Raw genomic sequence first — 15,783 nt, forward strand, 5'->3', positions numbered from 1 at the left:
CTAACACTTTCTTCTAAAAAGACTTTCAACCCTGGGAGTTAAATTTTATCTTCGGTACACTCACTGCTGCCAAGCAGGGCGTAAGGGCAGGGTAGGGGCACACCGACAACTAAGGTCGTGGCCCGCTCTAGGACCTGCTTCGCAGCCCCAGCATACCAACTGAACTGGTCCCGCGGCCCGCCCCCGGGGACAAACCGGAGGAAGGAGCCTGTCCCTCCCCGGGTTCTACTGTCTCTTCCGCCGCTGCTGCGCGGAGCCACACCTCCTCCACCCAGACGGCCGAGCCTGGGTGGCTCCCGTCAGTTTGCAGGGCGGTGGCGGAGCTTGGAGGCTGCTGGAAGAATCTGAGCTTCTAATCTCCTCGGCAGGTAATGCACGTGGGAGGGAGTGGGGGTCGCCTGCGGCTTTTATAAAACCTTCCAGCTGGAGCTGGAGAATGGTGCCAGCGTGAGCCCAGCGCTGCTACGCGCGGCTGTGCCTCAGCCTGGAGCGGCTGTCCGGCCGTGGCGCCGGCCACCTCGCCCTGCCTGGTCCTGGTGGCCAGGGATCAAGCTGTGCTCCCCCAGAGACGTGCTTCCTAAAGTAAACAAAAGATAACCTATTTTAGCAATTAAATCTATATTTCATTTACAAAATGTTTGTGGTTTCGGTTCTTATGTAGATCTAACTGGGCCGCTGAGTCCTTGTACGGCCTAGGTAGTCGGGGCAGTTGGGTTTGAGCTAGTGGTTGTATGGAGGTTATCTCCAATTTACGGTACGGATTAGGCCCAGGAAATCTGAGGGCATGCCAGGAGGTTGGGGCGCTACTACTTTGGTAATTAGAAGTGCGCAAGGCACTAACGGCTCCTGGCCACAGTTTTCTCTTTGGAAACTGGAAAATACTACGTATTTTATAGACGTTGTTGTGAGCATTCTATGAATTAAGTGCACACTAATAAAAACAAAGACTAAGCTCCCACCAACAGCAGTGTTTTTATATATAGATATTTCGAATGACTGATACCCTGAAATGTTCCACAAAAGAATTAAGGTAGTTTACAATAAAACCACATAAAATAGTAACAAATAAATATAAAATAAATATGACTAGATAATGGGGACAGAGGCAATGCAAGAACAGAAGATATTTGGGCTGGGGAAAGAAAGTGTTATCAGTACTATCCAGTAGAACTTTCCATGATAATGGAAATGTTTCATATTTAATTTACTTACATTTAAATATCACATCTCTCTAGTGGCTACCTTATGGGACAGTGCAGGTCTATACTGATTTCTAGTTGAGTCTCAAATTTGTTTCTAGTAACTTCATTTCTCAAATATTAATGGCCTTGAAGGAAGCATAGCCTTCCTGATAATACCTGTTAGGACAATTTTCTATGGGTTTCATGTCATCAATAATAATGACAGTTTTATTTCTTCCTTCCCAATTTGGGTGCCTTTTTTGGGGTTTGGGGGAGACAGGCACATCAGGCTGCTCCTGTATGTGCCCTGACCTGGGAATTGAAAGCATAACCTTGTGTTCTTGGATGACACTCCAACCAACCAAGTTATCCAGCCTGGGCTTAATTTTTATTGATTTTTAGAGAGAAAGAGAGAGGAAGGGAGAGAGGGGTGGGGGAAGGGAAGTATTTGTTATTCCACTAAGTTGTGCATTTTTTGTTTGCTTTCCGTGTGTGCCCTTACCTGGGATTGAATTCACAACCCTGTTTCCAGACCAGGCTGGATGTCTTTTAGTTCTTCCTCTTGTCTGATTGGTGTGCCTAGGACTTCTAGTCCTGTGTTGTAGAACAGTGGTGAAAGTGGACACCCCTGAGTGGAGATAGTGAGACAGACTCCTGCATGTGCCCCGATCTGGATCCACCTGGCAACACCCCATGGGCATCAAACCAATTTCAGCCACTGGCTGTGGGAGAGGGAGAGGGAGAAACCGGAGGGGGAGGGGAAGAGGTGCAGATGATTGCTTCTCTTGGGTGCCCTGATCAGGGATCAAACCTGAGATGTCCATACACCTAGCCAAGGCTCTATGCACTGTGTCACTGTTCATCAGTGATATTGGCCTATCTTTTTTTTGTTTTTTGTTTTTTTCTTATAGTGTCTTTACCTGGTTTTGGAATTAGGACAATTCTTGCCTTGGAAAATTTTCCTCCTCTTGAATTTTTTGGAATAGTTTGAGAAGGATAGGTGTTCTTTGAATGTTTGGTAAAATTCACCTTTGAAGCAATTCGGTCCAGGACATGTTTGTTTGTTTTTAAATTACTGCTTCAATTTCATTGGTTGTAATCTGTGTGTTCAGGCTTTCTGATACTTCCAGGTTCAGGTTTGGAAGATTGTATATTTCTAGGAATTTCTCCATTTTGCCCTGGTTGTCCAATTTTTGGCATAATATTTTCTTATAATCCTTTGTATGTATATCTGTGATGTCAGTTGTTACTTCTCTTTTATTTCTAATTTTATTAATTTGGGTCCTCTCTTTATTTCTTTTTTTTAAAATTAATTTTAATTTATTGTGTTAACATGGATTCAAGTGTCCCACTGAATACAACACCCTCCCCCCTCTTTATTTCTTGATGAGTCTAGTTAAAGATTTGTCAATCTTACTTATCTTTTCAAAGAACCAGCTCTTGGTTTCATTGATCTTTTGTATTTTTTTTTTTTTAGTTTCTATGTTAATTATTTCCACTCTGATCTTTATTATTTCCACTCTGGTCTTTATTATTTCCACTCTGATCTTTATTATTTCCTTCCTTTTACTTCCTCTTGGCTTTGTTAGTTCTTTTTCTAGTTCTTTGAGGTGTAGGATTAGATTGTTTGAGTTTTTCTTTTTGAGGAATGCCTGTAATGCTACGAACTTCCTTCTCAAGATTGCTTGTGCTGTGCCCCATAAATTTTGGGTTGTTGTATGCTTATTTTCATTTGTTTCAAGGAAAATTTTGATTTCTCCTTGAGCTCATTGTTAACCCATTCATTGTTTAATAACACGGCTGTTTAGCTTCCAAATGTTTGAATGTTATTCAGTTTTATTTTGTTTATGTAGTTGATGTCTAGTTTCTTACTATTATGGTCAGAGAAGATGCTTGATATGATTTCAATCTTCTTAAATTTATTGAGACTTGTTTTGAGCCCTAACATTTGATCTATCTTAGAAAATGTATGTGCACTTGAAAAGAATGTATATTCTGCTGCTTTGGGTTGAAATGCTCTGAAGATAAATCCAGCTGATCTAGTATGTCATTTAAGGCTGCTGTTTCTTTGTTCATTTTCTGTCTGGAGGATCTATCCATTGAGGTCAGTGGGGTGTTAAAATTGCCTACTGATTGCATTGCTGTTGATCTTTCCCCTTATGTCCTTCAAAATATGCTTTATATATTTAGGTGCTCCTATATTAGTTGCATAAATATTTACAATAGTTAAATCTCCCTGATGGATGTTCTCTTTATCATATGTATGTAGTGACTGTCTTTGTGTCTCTCTCTCTCTCTTTTTTTTTTTTTGTATTTTTCTGAAGCTGGAAACGGGGAGGCAGTCAGACAGACTCCCACATGCGCCCGACCGTGATCCACCAGGCACGCCCACCAGGGGGCGATGCTCTGCCCCTCCGGGGCGTCGCTCTGTCGTGACTAGAGCCACTCTAGCGCCTGGGGCAGAGGCCAAGGAGCCATCCCCAGCGCCTGGGCCATCTTTCCTCCAATGGAGCTTTGGCTGCGGGAGGGGAAGAGAGAGACAGAGAGGAAGGAGAGGGGGAGGGGTGGAGAAGCAAATGGGCGCTTCTCCTGTGTGCCCTGGCCGGGAATCGAACCCGGGACCTCTGCACACCAGGCCGACGCTCTACCACCGAGCCAACCGGCCAGGGTCTTTGTGTCTCTTACTACAGCTTTTGTTTTAAAGACTTATTTTGTCAGATATAAGTATTTCTGCCTGACCAAGCGGTGGCGCAATGGATAGAGCATTGGACTGGGATGCCGAGGACCCAGGTTCGAGACCCCGAGGTTGCCAGCTTGAGCGCGGGCTCATCTGATTTGAGCAAAAAACTTGGACCCAAGGTTGCTGGCTCAAGCAAGGGGTTACTCGGTCTGCTGAGGGCCTGCGTTCAAGGCACATATGAGAAAGCAATCAATGAACAACTAAGGTGTTGCAATGTGCAACGAAAAACTAATGATTGATGCTTCTCATCTGTCATTCCTGTCTGTCTGTCCCTGTCTCTGACTCTCTCTCTGTCTCTGTAAAAAAAAAAAAAAGGGGGGGGGATTGCAACCCCAGCTTTTTTTCATTTCCACTTGCATGGAATATATTTTTTATCCATTCACTTTTATCTGTGTATCTGTGTCTGAGATGGGTCTCTTGTAGATGGCATTTATATGGGTCATTTTTTTTTTTTTAACAGAGACAGAGTGAGTCAGAAAGGGATAGATAGGGACAGACAGACAGGAACGGAGAGAGATGAGAAGCATCGATCATCATTGTTGCGACACCTTAATTGTTCATTGATTGCTTTCTCATATGTGCCTTGACCATGGGCCTTCAGCCAACTGAGTAACCCCTTGCCCGAGCCAGCGACCTTGGGTCCAAGCTGGTGAGCTTTTGCTCAAACCAGATGAGCCCGCGCTCAAGCTGGAGACCTCGGGGTCTTGAACCTGGGTCTTCTGCATCCTAGTCCAATGCTTTATCCACTGCGCCACCGCCCGGTCAGGCTATATGGGTCATTTTTTTTTATATTCATTCAGCTACTCAGGCTCTTTTGATACGTGCATTTATTTCATTTACATTTATGGTTATTATTGATATTTACTTATTTATTGCCATTTTATTCTTTAAACCTACAATCCTCTTTCTCTCAATTTCTATTTTACTTTCCTTTTTTTATAGCCCAACCTTTAACATTTCTTGCTGTACTGGTTTGGTGGTAATGAATTCTATGAGTTTTTTTTTTTTTTTTTTTTACTCTGGGAAGCTTTTTATTTTTTCCTTCAATTTTAAATGATAGCTTTGCTTGATAGAGTTGGCTCACTACTGTTATAAACTCCTCATATTTGTACATTTTGTTATCTGACTTGGCCACTTTGTTGTAAGTTCCAGGGGAGACATAAAAATGGAAGCAAAGCATCACAACGATCTGATAAGAAAGCTTATCCATTTTATCACTCTGCTTTTTAGAGTTCGTCTTCTAGTAAGTTTTCTTTTTTCAGATTTTCAGGAAACATTAAAAGTTTCCAGATTTCGACTAGGAAGAGCCTGTGTGCTGGCAAGATTTTGACCTGCTATCAAGTAGGAAGAAGAAATGGAAAGAGAAAAGGGAAAGAAATTACTGAAAACATTATTTTTTAATGTACAGCCCAGATAATTACCCAAGTGTTCTGTAAAGCCAGTAGCCACGGCCACCATCACAGCCACCGCCACCATCACAGCCACCTGGCCCTGTGGGTCAAATAAGTTTGCAAATATGATGTATATGTTTGCTCGCTTATAGTTTGCATTGGGTGTGGGGACAGGCTGTAAGCAGGCAGGGTCCTTATAGCCTAAGGCTTAGTTTTAAGACTAAGCCTTTCCCACCCTCTTAATACTAAGATCTTTTCAAAACTAAACTTTTCCCCACATCCTTGACTGTTGCATGATGTGAGTGGTGTACTCTTATGAGGAATCTCATTTATGTCTCAGATAAGTGACTTTGTATCAGAGACTTCCTTATTTGTATATTGTCTTAAAGGTTTTGATTTCTACACTATAAAATGGGGCAGACTGGAGGCTTGGTCTCTCTTGGTTTCTGAATTAGCATTGTAGAGAAGCAGCCAAGATGGCGGAGTGCTGAAGGAGAAGCCAGTTTGTGCAGAGTTTGTGCAGAGAGAAGATGGGGAACAGAGGTGAATTACCCTCTGTCTGAATCAAAGCTGCTGTGATGGTGGCCATGGCTACCGGCCATAATGAAACAATGGAGCCAAGAACTGGTGGGCCATTACCTTTCATCCTAGCTTGCACCGGGCAGGCGAGAAATACACACAGTGGGAAAACACTTCCCTTTCCATTCAGGGCTCCCAAAGCCACTGACTCATCTGAGTTTCCTAGAAATAAAGGCCCCACTGTTGAAGGAGAGCAAAACCTCGCAGGATTGACACTCAAATAACTATAAGAGGAAAAAGAGAATTTATTAATAAAAGCCAGCAAAGCACATGGGGCTATGGCTCCAAAGACACGTGCTTCCTGAAATTAGATTTCTTACATCTTATACAGTGTATACCCTTTACAGAACGTAAGTTCACATTCATGTGTTATAAAGTACTGCACCTCAGATTCTGAAAGGCACCGTACCTCACTTCATTGAGTACATGTAGAGTCACCCTGTCCAGATAAATTTTGAACAGTTTTATTAAAGGAGGACAATTTAAATATGCCGGCCGGGGCATATGGCTGACACAGGGCAGCTGCCGGCTCAAATTGTGCAGTTCCTAAAAATAGTTCAGGGGCTGCTTATATACCCTTAATCACACACGGGTGGGGGAGAGCATGATATTATGGCACAATCATTAACAAGATTATAACATTTGTCTAGGGGGTACACAGAAACATTAAGACTTTCAAGGAAACACAATCAAAGATATTTACAACTCTTTCAGGGTTCCTCTTCCCTCACTAGCCTAGAGGTATTTTACTCTCAAGATTCCAGGAAAGGGAGGAACTACAATCAATGCAAGGTGGTATGTAAATTATGCCTCCTATTGAAAGAGAAGTTTCTCAGTTAACCTTAATCCTTTTGGAGAATTTAAGACCAAATGACCCTAGCCGTCCTTATAAGTCAGGAGACTTCTACATTCCTTTTCTTCCATTTTCCAAGGAAAGGACAGGAAAGCCTGACCTTTTCTTAGAATATCATTAATTTGCAGCTTTTTGGTACCTTACAACACATGGGTCTCGTGATTCCTTTGTCTTGAGGTATTCATCAATCATATGATTTCAGAATAGGAGGGGGCTTACAGGATGCCAGAGGATAATCATTTGTAAATCACCCATTAAGGAGGAAGAAAGGGGAGAGGGAAGGGCTACTCAAATCTCCCTTCTTCCTCCTACATTCCTGGCTGTCTTACTTTCTTTCACCCAGGTGTGGAGAAGGGAGGGGGCCCAAGTCTCCTTCCTCCTTCTATTCAAAACCTTCTAAGTATGAAAACCTCTCCATTTACAATATAACAGCCCTTCCTAAGCAGGAATATGATCGATGATCGATTGGACATCTTGAGCTGTTGTAAATTACACACAAGTATAAAAATCATATTTACACACTCTCTCTGAATGCTTGACCTCAATTATAAAATATCTTTGAAACCTCTTATCTCTAGGGTGGTTTCCTTCCTCACCACCAGCCTTATTCACCTGTTTCTCATCTCCTTCTCTTTTCACTAACTCTGCGTAAACTGGCTTCTCCTTCAGTACTCTGCCATCTTGGCTACCTCTCCACTGCAATGATAATGGCAGGATCTGAGCGAGAGAGCCACCCTGTAAAGCCAGTAACCACGGCCACCATCACAGCCTCCTGGCCCATGCAGGTTCACATTGGATTCGGACAGACGGTAATGAAACAACGGAGCAAAGAACTGATGGGCCATTACCTTTAATCATAGCTTGCAATCGGCGGGCAAGTAAAAACACACACTGGGCTCCAAAACTCACTCATTCAGTGCTCACAAAGCTACTGACTTATCCGATTTTTCTAGAATCAAAGGTTTCTAGCTCACTAGCTGTAAAGCCAGGAGGCACGGCCAGGGACAGGGTCAAAGCAGCCCGGCCCATGCAGGTTCGCATTGGATTCGGACAGTCGGTAAAGAAACAACGGAGCCAAAAACTGGTGGGCCATAGTCTTTAATTCTAGCTTGCACCCGGCGGGCAAGTAAAAATACACACTGGGCTCCGAAACCCAATCACATTCAGTGCTCACAAAGCTACTGATTTATCCGAGTTTCCTAGAATCAAAGGTTTCTAGCTCACTAGCCTTATTCTCCTCAGTTCCCCATCTCCTTCCTTATCCCAGATACAAACTCTACAGAAACTGGCACCTCACTCAGCACTCCGCCATCTTAGCTGCTTCTCCTGGCCTCCTCCACGTGGCTTCCTTCTGCTCTCTGCTCTGTTCTCTCCTCTAATGATAATCTCATGAACCAAGAGAGCAAGCTCTTGTGTAGTCTACCCCCATTTTATATTGTAGCTTCACAACCTCTAATCCAATATACAAAATAGGGAAGTCTCTAATACAGTCACTTCTCTGAGGCAAGATTGGATTGTACCACCCCACATCAAAAAGGGTGGGAAAGGCTTAATCCCAAAACCAAGCCCCAGGCTACAAGGATTCTCAACATGCATTAATATCACCTGGGCGATGGCCTCACGTGGGCAGTGCCATATTTAACAAAGTGAGCATAATATACTCTATCTGCCCAACACTAGCCTTATTCACCTCTGTTCCCCATCTCCTTCTCTCTGCACAAACTCTGTACAAACTGGCTTTTCCTTCAGCACTCCGCCATCTTGGCTGTTTTTCCTCTCCTCCACGTGGCCTTTCTCTGCTCTCCTCCAGCATGGGCTCCTCTGCCCCATTTTATAGTGTAGAAATCAAAAACTTTAATCCAATATACAAACAAGGAAGTCTCTGATACAAAGTCACTTATCTGAGGCATAATGGGATTCCTCATGAGAGTGTACCACCCTACATCAAAAAGAGTGGGAAAGGCTTAGTCTTAAAACTAAGCCTTAGGCTATAAGAATCCTGCCTGCTTACAGCCTGTCCCCCCACATCCAGTGCAAACTATAAACGAGCAAACATATATATTATTATTTACAAACTTATTTGACCAACACCCCCCTACCGCCCACCTTCCCATCTGCCTTATCTTATAATGTAGAAATTAAAGCCTTTAAGCCAATATACAAATAAGAAAGTCTGATACAAAGCCACTTATCTGAGGCATAAATGGGATTCCTCATAAGAGTGCACCAGCCCATATCATGCAACAGTCAAGAGTGTGGGGAAAAGCTTAGTTTTGAGAAGATCTTAGTGTTAGAAAGATGTTGAAAAAATCTTAGTATTAAAAGGGTGGGAAAGGCTTGGTCTTAAAACTAAACCGCAGGGTATGAGGACTTGAGAGCTTACAGCCTGTCCCCCACACCCAATGCAAACTATAAGCGAGCAAACATATACATATATCATATTTACAAACTTATTTGACTAACATGTTCTTAGGATTGCCAAGAGTCAGAGTTTTTTAAAATGGGTATTATTTCATTGTTATTATTCATGAAAATCATGACTATGCTTAAGCCTTCTTATATTTTTAAAGAGAATAAGATCAGATGCAGAGCTGGGTGTAAGGTATTTCCCTCCGAGGAAGAAAGAAGGATGTAGCCACCAAATGTGGACAAGCAAAAGATTTATTTAGAGCGGTCCTGGGTTAGGTTTACTGGTCCGCAAGGCAGGGGCCAGGGAAGTCGTGCAGCTTTTCCAGCCTGGTTGGGGGGGGGGGCGGCGTAATTTATAGCGTTGGTAGGGTGGGGGTGGATGGCGAAATTTCATTGGCTGACAGACAGTTCTTTTTCAAAATGCTCCTGGGCCATTTCTTTTGGCAGGCATGGGTGTGGCCATTTCTTTTGCCTGTCATTGGCATGTGTGGTTCCTCATGTGACCTTTTCCCATTGTGTTGGGCAGATAAAATGTTTTATGCTCACTTTGTTAAAGAGGCCGTTGCCCAGGTGGTATTAATGTGTGTTGGGGTGGGCTAAAGGCAGGCAGAATCCTTGTAGCCTGGGGCTTGGTTTTGGGATTAAGCCTTTCCTACCCTTTTTGGTGTAAGGTGGTACAATCCTATCATGCCTTAGAGAAGTGACTTTGTATTAGAGACTTCCCTGTTATGTATATTGGATTAAGGGTTTGGATTTCTACACTATAAAATGGGAACGGAGCGGGAGTTTGCTTCTTGGTTCCTGAGGTTAGCATGAGAGAGCGGAGAGAGTAGAGCCAGCAGCTAAAGGAGGCCACGTGGAGGAGGCCAGGAGAAGCAGCAAGATGGCGGAGTGCTGAGTGAGATGCCAGTTTGTGTAGAGTTTGTATCTGGGATAAGGAAGGAGATGGGGAACTGAGGAGAAGAAGGCTGGTGAGCTAGAAACCTTTGATTCTAGGAAACTCGGATAAGTCAGTAGCTTTGTGAGCACTGAATGTGACTGGGTTTTGGAGCCCAGTGTGTATTTTTACTTGCCCGCCGGGTGCAAGCTAGATTAAAGACTATGGCCCACCAGTTTTTGGCTCCATGGTTTCTTTACCGACTGTCCGAATCCAATGCGAACCTGCATAGGCCAGAAGGCTGCTGTGATAGTGGCTCTGGCCCTGGCTGCTGGCTTTACACATTGCCAACCGACCTCACACTGGGTCCACGGACAGGGGTTGCCACAGCCTTGCCTTCCCAGAAGCCATGGAAGGCCCTTCCTCCTCCTTTAAGCTCTGAGCAGTCAAGCTCTGAGCAGTCATGTTCATTAGCATCTTGAATATCCCCCTAAGGTAGAACAGCTGAAGAGTCATCTTTAGTCTTTTCTTTGTCACCTCTGGTTACCACACTCACTCTGCAGTTGCCTGCCCAAGTCTTAGTTAAAATAAAATGGCAATTCTAATAGTTCTGAAAAATTAAGGAGAAAGTTAATTTTTAAGGGTCTCTGTTCTACTTTTAAGTTTTAGTTTTCCAAATGTGACTCTGACCATCTGTATATGATCTCTTGGATGCCTGTTGGAAGTGCAGATTCTTCACCTCCTCTCTGCTATAGACTTTCTGATTCAGAATATCTGGGGGTAGATCCCAGAAATACCCATTTTCAACAAGCAGTTTTAGGAGTACATGAAAGTTTGGAACTAGTGTTATTCATTACTAGTTTCTTATTTCTTTTCCTTCTTTCTCCTGTTTCCCCATATCTTCCCTTTATTCCCCTCATTCCTGCTCACCTGTTTGCTCCCTTCTTTCTCCTCCTTAGTGTAAGGGTTTAGAGTAGCCTTTTGAACTGTTCTTTTTTTTTTTTTTTTTAAATTTATTCATTTTAGAAAGGAGAGAGAGAGGGAGAGAGAGAGAGAGAGAGAGGAGAGAGATAGAGAGAGAAGGAGGGAGGAGCAGGAAGCATCAACTCCCATATGTGCCTTGACCAGGCAAGCCCAGGGTTTCGAACCGGCGACCTGAGCATTTCCAGGTCGACACTTTATCCACTGTGCCACCACAGGTCAGGCATGAACTGTTCTTTTAACATAATAAATTTAAGTTCTCTGAGAACTCAGCTAGGAGGGAAAAATAATTAAGTATATCTTACTGCCTTGCTTGTCCCCATAAAAGAAGGGTATATACAAAGCTATCCTCTCTGAGCACCAGCTTTGGGAAGTGCGTCATTCTCTCAAGTACACAGAGGCATAATGTTCATAGCTAGTCTTCCAGTATACGGGATGGACCGTGGAGATTGGAAATGTTCTTTAGAGAAACATCACTGTGCCCTGGCTGATGGCTCGCTTGGCTGGAGCATTGTCCTGTAATGCAGAGGTGGCTGGTTTGGTCCTTGGCCAGGGCACATACAGAAACAGATTGATGCTTCTGTCTCCCCCTACCCTCCTTCCTCTCTCTGGATTCAACAAAAATAAAAGAATAAAAAATAAAAAAAAATAAAGAGAAACATCACTGGAATGATGTCCCAGGAGACTGAGCTACGATCAACCTCAGAATTACACACTGGCCCTTGCTGAGGGGTACAAGGTGTTAAAAACATTTGAGGAAGATGAGGTCATTAGTACAGGAAATAGCGGGGCAAGACATGTTGCAAAGGGGTGCGTCTGCATGAGTTTGGGGCAGGTGCCACCAGGGTCCTGAACCTCTGCTTTTGTCTTCACAGCCCCTGAAATAAGAGACAACCATGAATGCAGAGGTGAGTTCTTTAAAAAGTACCAGTTTAAAGAATATTTTTCTTGCATTGTTCTTCATTTGTCCTTTACAGTGTGTCTTCTCTCCCTACAGAGCAATCGGAAATATCAGCACAAACTTGAAAGTATTTCCCTCCAACCTGCCAATGTGTAAATGGCTCTGGGTGATATGGGAAGACTTAGGTTCCTCTGAGTTCTTACATGTGTCTTTCCTGTTTCACTTAGATTAGAATTTATCTACTGCAGTTAATCCTGAACAACACTCATGGGTTGGGGGTGGGATGGACCGCAGTATGGAGGGCACTGGGGTTTATGTTATTTGGGGGACATTTCTGTTTAATAGAACCTTTCCCTGTATCATCTTGGTGCTCTCACTTCTACTGTACCTGTTCTTTGATCCAATAAGATGTCTAGGAGAAAGAAATGCAGCTCTCCCACAATAGTGGCAACCTCTTTTCTTGAAGCCCCACCAAATGTCTTCTTAGGCTTTATTGGTTAGAATTGGTTCATATTCCCATTCCTGGATCAATTACTATGTAGAGGAGCTAGTATCTTGCCAGTTGGTCTATATTTAATCCGGCCCACCCTGCCACATTTTTACCTCTCTACTACTGGGATAGATATAGGAAAAAGAAAAGAGGATGGGCATAGGAAATAGATGCATTGCATTACAAGACATTTCTGGTGAATGTGCACCCCTCTTTGTGCTCTGAATTGCTAACTCTGCTGCCTATTTAGACCTTAGCTCTGCCTCCCTAATTACCTCCTTTACTACTGTAAGGCCAGTAGCCATGGCCACCATCACAGCCGCCTGGCCCATGCAGGTTTGCATTTGATTCGGACAGATGGTAATGAAACAACAGAGCCAAGAACTGGTGGGCCATTACATTTAATCCTAGCTTGCACCTGGCAGGTGAGAAATACACACAGTGGGAAAACATTTCCCTTTCCATTCAGGGATCCCAAAGCCACTGACTCATCCGAGTATTCCTAGAATCAAAGGTTTCTATCTCACCAGCCTTATTATTCACCTCTGTTCCCCACCTCCTCTCTGCACAAACTGCACAAACTGGCTTCTTCAGCACTCTGCCATCTTGGCTGCTTCTCTGTAATGCTGATGGCAGGATCTGAGAGAGAGAGTCCCCTGTCTGCCATATTTTATAGTGTAGAAATTAAAGCCTTTAAGCTAATATACAAATAAGGAAGTCTCTGTTACAAGCCACTTATCTGAGGCATAAATGGGATTCCTCATGAGAGTGCACCACCCCTTATCATGCAACAGTCAAGGGTGTGGGGAAAACCTTAGTTTTGAAAAGATTAGTATTAAAGAGGTGGGAAAGAGTCTTAAAAGTAAGCCTTAGCCTATAAGGACCTTGCCGGCTCACAGCCTGTCTCCCACACCCAATGCAAACTATAAGCAGGCAAACATATACATCATATTTACAAACTTACTTGACTAACATCTTTCTATCCACTGTCCTTGGGAGCTCAGCTGATCCCACAGCTATTTGTCAGTCATACATTTAGGGCAGGGGTCGGCAACCTTTTTGGCTTGAAAGAGCCATGAACGCCACATATTTTATTTATTTTTTAAATTTTTAAATTTTTTTTATTTTTAATTTTTAAAATGTATACATTTTTAGAGAAGAATGAGAGAGAGAGAGAATGGGGGGAGCAGGAAGCATCAACTCTCATATGTGCCTTGACTGGGTAAGCCCAGGGTTTTGAACTGGTGACCTCAGAGTTCCAGGTTGACGCTTTATCCACTGTGCCACCACAGGCCAGTCAAATGCCACATATTTTAAAATGTAATTCTGCGAGAGCCATACAACGACCCGTGTATGTTACGCATTATCCAATAAAAATTTGGTGTTGTCCCGGAGGACAGCTGTGATTAGCTCCAGCCACCCACAACCATGAACATGAGCAGTAGGAAATGAATGGATTGTAATACATGAGAATGTTTTATATTTTTAACATTATTTTTTTATTAAAGATTTGTCTGTGAGCCAGATGCAGCCATCAAAAAGAGCCACATCTAGCCCTGGCCGGTTGGCTCAGTGGTAGAGTGTTGGCCTGGCGTGCAGAAGTCCCGGGTTCGATTCCTGGCTCAGTGCACACAGGAGAAGCACCCATCTGCTTCTCCACCCCTCCCCCTCTCCTTCCTCTCTGTCTCTCTCTTCCCCTCCCGCAGCCGAGGCTCCACTGGAGCAAAGATGGCCCGGGCGCTGGGGATGGCTCCTCGGCCTCTGCCCCAGGCGCTAGAGTGGCTCTGGTCACAACAGAGCGACGCCCCAGAGGGGCAGAGCTTCGCCCCCTGGTGGGCAGAGTGTCGCCCTCTGGTGGGCGCGCCAGGTGGATCCCGGTCGGGCGCATGCGGGAGTCTGTCTTACTCTCTCCCCGTTTCCGGCTTCAGAAAAATACAGAAAAATACAGAAAAAAAAAAAATAACTTAAAAAAAAAAAAAAAAGAGCCACATCTGGCTTGCGAGCCATAGGTTCCCGACCCCTGGTTTAGGGAGATCCCAAATGAATCTGTTCAACTAAGTCTTTCTCTTCATCTCTAGATCCATATAATCTAGAAGCCTGGATTGATCATCTGTATTTAAGGGTTCCACAGGCACCATGACTCACTGTAACCTAAGATGGATTTGCTGTTTTATATTTCCCCAAATACGCTACTCCTCATGGGGCTCTTCCAGGAAAGGACACCACTGCCCCCAGAAGCCTCATCTTTCCCTCACTCCTTTCCCACATTGCATGCTGCATATCCTGTTACTTCCTTGATTTAATCAGTCACCAAAATTTATGTGAAGACATGCTTTGCCACACTCTAGATTTAGCTTTATGGCAGTAATAATAAAATCTAGTATCTATCTATCATCTATCTATCTATCTATTATCTATCTATCTATCTATCTATCTATCTATCTATCTATCTATCAATCTTTCATCATCTATCATCTTCTAGCTAGCTAGCTACCGTTTTTAGAGGTAGAGATACAGATACGGTATTTGTACTCATGGAACTTATCAAACTAGTGAGACCAAAATATCTTTCAAATTAGTCTGTTTCTTACCTTAATTTCTGCTTACTTATCACTTCCTCACTTCCTAATTCTGTACTTAACTCTCCTTTATATTTCTGACCCTCTTCTAGGTCCTTCTCTTTCTTTTTTTGAGGGCAGAGGAAGAAACCTCAGACACAGGGTACTCCTCAAGCCCAGTGCATGACACCTTATCTTTGTAGGTCTGTGCAAAGCCTACAAAGATAGGCTTTATAAATAAATCTTTTATATTTATTTTTTTTTCTTTTTGTCTCCCAAAGACAGCTACTCTAATGTATTAAAGTTTATGTTCATGAAAATATCTGTTGTTTTTATACAAATACCTTTTATATTTACATACAGTAAAACTTTTTTAAGTGTACAGTTCTGTGAATTGAAATAAACATGGATTTGTGTGCCCATCAGTATAACAGAATTCAGATCCTCTCACACATTCCCTTCTGTTGCCTCTTTGTTGTTGTAACCTTCCTGACCCTTAAAATTCTAGCAGCCACTGTGTGATATAATTTAATTTAAGTAATTGTATTGTATTACTTTTTATTTTTTTAAGTGAGAGGAGGGGAGATAGGCAGTTTTCTGCAAGCACCTGGACCAGGATCCACCTGGCAATCCCCGTCTGGGGCTGATGCTCCTACCAGCTGAGCCACTCTCAGTGCATGAGACCAACCCTGGGACCAGCTGAGCTACTGGTTGCGAGAGGAAGAGAGAGGGGAAGAGAGAAGAAGGAGAGGGAAAGGAAGAGAACCAGATGGTTGCTTCTCTTGTGTGCCCTGACTGGGAATTAAACCCTGGATGTCCATAC

The 15,783-nt window shown here is 43.3% G+C and overlaps 1 protein-coding gene across 1 annotated transcript in view; it reads left to right on the top strand.

Moving 5' to 3' along the window:
- Window positions 1-212: 212 nt before the first annotated feature.
- BLVRA (biliverdin reductase A) overlaps window positions 213-15,783 on the top strand; it is an 81,994-nt gene continuing 66,423 nt past the window's right edge. The window contains exons 1-3 of the mRNA XM_066341337.1: window positions 213-368; window positions 11,887-11,919; window positions 12,009-12,064. The gene's annotated coding sequence lies outside the window, so the exon portion shown is untranslated. The remainder of the gene's footprint in view (window positions 369-11,886; window positions 11,920-12,008; window positions 12,065-15,783) is intronic.

Source organism: Saccopteryx leptura, chromosome 6 (genome assembly GCF_036850995.1).
Source record: "Saccopteryx leptura isolate mSacLep1 chromosome 6, mSacLep1_pri_phased_curated, whole genome shotgun sequence".
NCBI lineage: Eukaryota > Metazoa > Chordata > Mammalia > Chiroptera > Emballonuridae > Saccopteryx > Saccopteryx leptura.